Source organism: Octopus sinensis, unplaced genomic scaffold (genome assembly GCF_006345805.1).
Source record: "Octopus sinensis unplaced genomic scaffold, ASM634580v1 Contig13999, whole genome shotgun sequence".
NCBI classification, from domain to species: Eukaryota; Metazoa; Mollusca; class Cephalopoda; order Octopoda; family Octopodidae; genus Octopus; species Octopus sinensis.
This window is the reverse complement of record NW_021833074.1, coordinates 48883-55000: the sequence shown is the minus strand read 5'-3', so window position 1 is coordinate 55000 and position 6118 is coordinate 48883. Positions and strand designations below refer to the sequence as shown.

The 6118-nt window shown below is 35.5% G+C and overlaps 1 protein-coding gene across 1 annotated transcript in view; it reads right to left on the bottom strand.

The window, feature by feature from the left end:
* The window catches only part of LOC115229980 (laccase-like), a 15620-nt gene extending 9930 nt beyond the window's left edge, over positions 1 to 5690 (bottom strand). The window contains exon 1 of the mRNA XM_036499468.1: positions 5665 to 5690. The gene's annotated coding sequence lies outside the window, so the exon portion shown is untranslated. The remainder of the gene's footprint in view (positions 1 to 5664) is intronic.
* Between the last annotated feature and the right edge of the window lie 428 nt (positions 5691 to 6118).

Below are 6118 nucleotides of genomic sequence, written 5' to 3'. Positions count from 1 at the left end.
AACGTAGATTCGTCCTTTAATTTAGAGTATTTCAAAAAAGATTTCTAAATTTGATTTTTGATTTTGATTTTGATCTATATATATATCGTAAATATGAGGGTGATAAAATAATTTATTACCGGTGGTTAGCATGCATAAATAAAAGTCATAAGACATAACATATTTTTTAAAATATGTGTATAAAATATTTTAATACACAGAGAGGAGACCTTTGACAGGACTGCTTACATGATATAAAGGGCAGTTTAAACCCAAACCTCGAAAAACAACGAATTAATAAGGCACGCTGTTATAACACTAGAACGAACAAAAAAATTAATTAGTTAATACCAGGCTCGAGTTCATATGTATGTATGTATGGATGCATGCATGCATGCATGGATGCATACATGCATGTATATATGTATGCATATATATTATATATATATATTATATATACATAAATATATATATTATATATAACCGTATATATATACGTATAAATATATATGGAGGCGCAATGGCAGAGGACTCGCGGTCGGAGGATCGTGGTTTCGACTCCCAGACAGGGCGTTGTGTGTGTTTATTGAGCGAAAACACCTAAAGTTCCACGAGGCTCTGGCAGGGGGTGGTGGCGAACCCCTGTTGTAATCTTTCGTCCCAACTTTCTTTCACTCTCTCTTCCTGTTTCTTGAGTAACGCTGCGATGCACTGGCATCCCGTCCAGCCGGAGGGAACACATACGCCACAGAAACTGGGAAACCTGTCCCATGAGCCTGGCTAGTCTTAAGAATGAACTAACCGATTTTCTTACGCACCAAATTTGACAGTCGCTAGCTCTGTTGTTTTATCTAAACAATTCTTTGATTTACAACATTGATGAGTTACATCATCGTTTTTCGAAATGCAATTCATGTAAGGAAAAAGGGAAAAAAAGGAGAAAAAAGAGGACAAATCGCGTGCGTGATTGTGCATGTGTGCCTCTGTGTGTGGGGTTTGTGGCATTGTTGTTTTTTGTCCTTTATTTTCCTATAACAACGCTAAGAATAACGCTTTCGTTAATAATGTGTGTGTGTGTGTGTTTATATATATATATATATATTAATAAAAGGAATTCCAACCTTGTCTGATTTTCACGTTTTATTTACAATCTTATAATGATATATTATAAGATAATATATTATAATTGAATAAAATAAAATGAAATAGTAGAATGTTAAATGTTCATTCTGATTGAACTAGTACTTTCATGCATTGAATTCTGCAATCTTCGGGTTCATGTAGTAGTGGTGACAGTCATGCTTCACAATTTTTGACTGTCAAAATGACTCTCAATTTTTGACTGTCAGAATGACTCTCCCCAGACACAACAGAATATGCTTCAACACACGAACCCATATAAAGAATCTTGCAAACCAAATCCAAAAACGAAATACATATATATAGTTTATCCAAACATGAACAAAGAGAAAACACAACAACGCGAGGGCGTGGAACAAGTATAGTGTTATTGGATATTCAGGAAAGGAAAGGAAAGAAAGAAGGTGGATTTAATGTTTCGAGCGGAGCTCTTCGTCAGGTATGCACATTTATATATACATTATATATATACATATATATATATATATATATACATATACATACATACATACATACATATATATATATATATATATATATATATATATATATATATATATATATATATATATATATATATATATATATATTATATATATATATATATTTAGGCGTAGGAGTGACTGTGTGGTAAGTAGCTTGCTTACCAACCACATGGTTCCAGGTTCAGTCCCACTGCGTGTCACCTTGGGCAAGTTTCTTCTACTATAGCTTCGGGCCGACCAAAACCTTGTGAGTGGATGTGGACTCGAACCCCACATACCTTTGCTAACGCGACTAAGTGTAATACATAGATTTTTGGGGTTTTTTTTTTTGTAAACAAACTTCTGTATGCTTTCTGTGGTTTTGTACGCGACATGGTGAACCATACGTGCACGACGTATAATCTCGACGTGGTGAAATCATATCAAGATAAACAGCACATGACCTTGCAGGTGGGGCCTAATTAAAACTTTCTTCAGGTCAAGTAGCCGAAACCGTTCAAAAGGTCCTTCAACAGGGGTTGTTTAAGTATGTTGAACGAAACATCTATGTTCCTAGAATTCCTCTCAACATATGATGTTCTCTACTACTCTGGTAGTGATCTGAGATACGCATATCGTCAGCCACTAAGGGACATATTCAACTGGTTATGGTCAAACAACTGTAGTATTGAGCAGAATATTTGCAGTAGCCCATCTTCTTATTATTCTTATTATTATTATTATTGAGGACTTTTCGGTCGAGAACTATCATAGATAATTTCCAGATATCCTTGGCCTGTAGTGCTACCGGGGAGGGCGCGCTACCGGCTCGGGACAAGCTCTGCAGGCACGGATGTACTGACAGACGGACTTGTCCGAGTTGCGCGCAGAGTGATGAAACCGTTCTGCACGCCCACGTTTAGTGTCCGGGCGTTGCTGACTTATAGGGTATATCTTGAACAGCTGCTGTCACGTGTGGGACGGATCCATCTATCGACCGAGTCTGTACTGATAATTGTACCGCCGCCCTCCTACGATCGGGCAGACAAGGTAGTTTTCCTTTGCCTGGTGGCTCTGGCAAAAGATACTATTTGGTGGACAAGGCTGAAAGGTATGAGTACAAATACATTCCTCTTTGGTAGAGTTCTCATTGACTTCTTCAAGTTTCACTTGAAAAGGAAATTAAAAGTGTAGATGCAAGAGCTGTCCTCGAGTGAGTTTATTGAAAGGTGGGTAAAGGTTGCGAAAATGGCAAGAGTGGATGGTAACTCTCTAAGTGTAGACCTGTGAGTGAAAGAGAAGGAATTGGAGAGGGCACTTACTCATAGGGTTTCAGAAAAATCTCGGACGGTGGGGGTTCCTCGATTATCCCTAGAGACGTTCCTGTATCAGGAGGGCCACATCTCTATCATCCCCTCCATCATCACCTTTTCTCTTTGTACCTCTGTATGCTATGCATGTCTCCTATTTCCCAGTGTATACCGTATATACCTTTTTTCTTCTATTATTTCTTTGTTATATGTAAACCCCAACACTTTATGTCTGTCTCTGTTTTGTTTATTAGTATTATTTATAATAATAATAATAATAATAATAATAATAATATAATAATAATAATAATAATATTATTATTATTAATTATTATTATTATTATTATTATTATTATTATTATTATTAGTAGTAGTAGTAGTAGTAGTAGTAGTAGTAGTAGTAGTAGTAGTATAATCATCATCATAATCATCATCATCATTATTATTATTACCATTATTATTATTATTAATTATTATTAGTTCAAATTCTGCAGCGGTCGACTTTGCCTTTCATCCTTTCGGGGGTCGATAAATTAAGTACCAGTGAGACCCCGGGGTCGATGCAATCGACTATCCCCATCCTCAAAATTTCAGCCCTTGTGCCTATAGTAGAAAGGATTATCATCATCATCGTCATCGTCATCATCATCATCATCATCGTTATTATTATTATTATTATTATTATTATTATTATTAGTATTGAGTGAGAGAGCAGTGCATGCCATCAAAGTGACACTGGGGTAAAATATACGAAGCCGAATATACCCATCATGACTACCCGTCTGATAAGGGTACACCAGGCACATGCATCACAACCATATGTGCGGGACATGGTGATCTCATATCAAGATAAACAGCACATGACCTTGCAGGTGGGGCCCAGTTAGAATTTTCTTCAGGTTGAGTAGCCCATCCCGCTCAAAAGGTCCCTGAATAAGGGTTGTTTAAGGATGTTGAAAGAACCACCCATGTTTCCAGAGGTGAATTATTCAAACCCCAAAGAATCCCTCTCAACACATGGGTATGATGCTCCCCCACTACTTCTGCTCGTGATCAGAGATGCACATATCGTCAGCCACTAAGGGACATGCTCAACTGGTTAAGGTCAAGCAACTGACAAGCAAATCTGTGGAATTGAGCAGAATATTTGCTGTAGCCCATCTTTTATACCAAGACAAAACAATGTACATGATAACACTTCCAATCAGTTAAGATCAGAAGCCATGAGAACCACTGCCTGGTACTGCATCAGGGCATTTATTATTATTATTATTATTATTATTATTATTATTATTATTATTATTATTATTATTATTATTATTATTATTATTATTATTATTATTATTATTATTATTATTATTATTATTATTATCATCATTGCCTTTGCACAGCTTCTGACGCTGGAGATGTACTACGGTGTCAGTTGTTCACTGCCAGTGAACTAAGGTAACACCCCTTATTTTTCGAGCGCCTTCCGGAGTATTCGAGCGGTTCCAAGCAGTGCTGTTTTCTGCAAGTGCCCCACCCTGATTGCAGCCCCTATTATTATGGCCAATGAGGTAAATCCGAGGCGTGGTTATTGCTAGTTGAAAATTATTATTATTATTATTATTATTATTATTATTATTATTATTATTATTATTATTATTATTATTATTATTATTATTATTATATTATTATTATTATTATTATTATTATTATTATTATTATATTATTATTATTATCATTATTATTATTATTATTATTATTGGCTTTGTACTTTGGACGAAATTGACGGAGACTTGACATTTGAATGTCTGTATTTGAGTTCAAGTCTGACATAAGTGCAAAGCTGAAATTGCTTTAAGGCGGCAGAGTCGTTAGCACGCTGGACGAAATGCTTAGTGGTATTTCGCCGTCCGTCTTAACGTTTTGAACTCATATCTCACTGGGGTAGACTTTGCCTTTAATCCTTTCGAAGACTCATAAAGTGAGTACTAGTTGAGCCCTAAGGTCGATGTAATTACTTTACTCTCTTTCCCGAAATCGCCAAAATGGGAAAACATTGTTATTGTTGTAATTTCGGAAGCGAGTCGGACTGGATATTTTCTCTTAGTGGTCAAGACAAATAAAAGACATGAAACCCTGATCAGAAGGCTATAGAAGCAGCTTTCTTTCTTATATCAAAGCTTTCTATTCGACATCATATACCACCTATTATAATCGCTACACTTTCAATGACCTGAAAATCAGAGTGTGTCGTACATGACCTAGCTCGTAACCCTGAATAGACGTGATTGTGGCTTCAAATTCAATGTGGTATTAACTGCTTTGCTTTCTTTCGCCCACGAACAAACATTTTTTACCACACCTTCCTTTTAAAGAATTGTCGTTTTTATTTTTAACTGAAACGTATGAGCATAAATTTTGTTAGGGTTTGTTGCCCCGTTTGTTTAGGATAGTAAAAAACTTGCTGTTGAATATCTCACAACTATGGGGTCTTTTTTTTACCAAGGCCGGAGATCTCACCAGTTTTTATATTTAAAGCCATTAGGAAAACGAAACTTTTGCATTATTCCCGAGATTGTATTTCATTGTTCATTGACCAGATAGATAATTAAAACTAAGAATGTTTGTATGTGTTGTCACTTATTCAATCGGTGTTTTCGGGTGATTATAATCCTGTCAGAATATATGTATACAATTATGTGTCTTGAGTACGACATTAGAGTATTTTAAATCTTATTTCTAGCAATGTTGATGTTTGCAACACCCTAGTCAAATTTAGTTACAATTATAGTTTAACTTTTTGGTAAAACATTACACACTGCTGTCCGGCATTCCCGTTCGTCGGACATCGCAACTGTCTGACGAATAGGAATGTGAAACTCTGTGTAGCAGCTTTGGGAAGATTTTGCAGGTTTAATAAAATCTTATTACTCTGCTTCTGATATTTGAGCACTATTTTCCCCCCTTGTTTTCCATTTATGTGATAACCTGTATATATATATATATATATATATATATATATATATATATATATATATATATATATATATATATATATATATAGGGAGAGTTTACAAAAACAAACAAAAGACGAAGACAGGTGGTGTACAAAACAAACAGATGTATTAGTATAACGCTCAGAAATAGAAAAAGTCTTTTACGTTTCGAGCCTACGCTCTTCTACAGAAAGAGACACCGAAAAAACAAGGAGAGAAAAAAATGTGTGTAGTGGCTAAC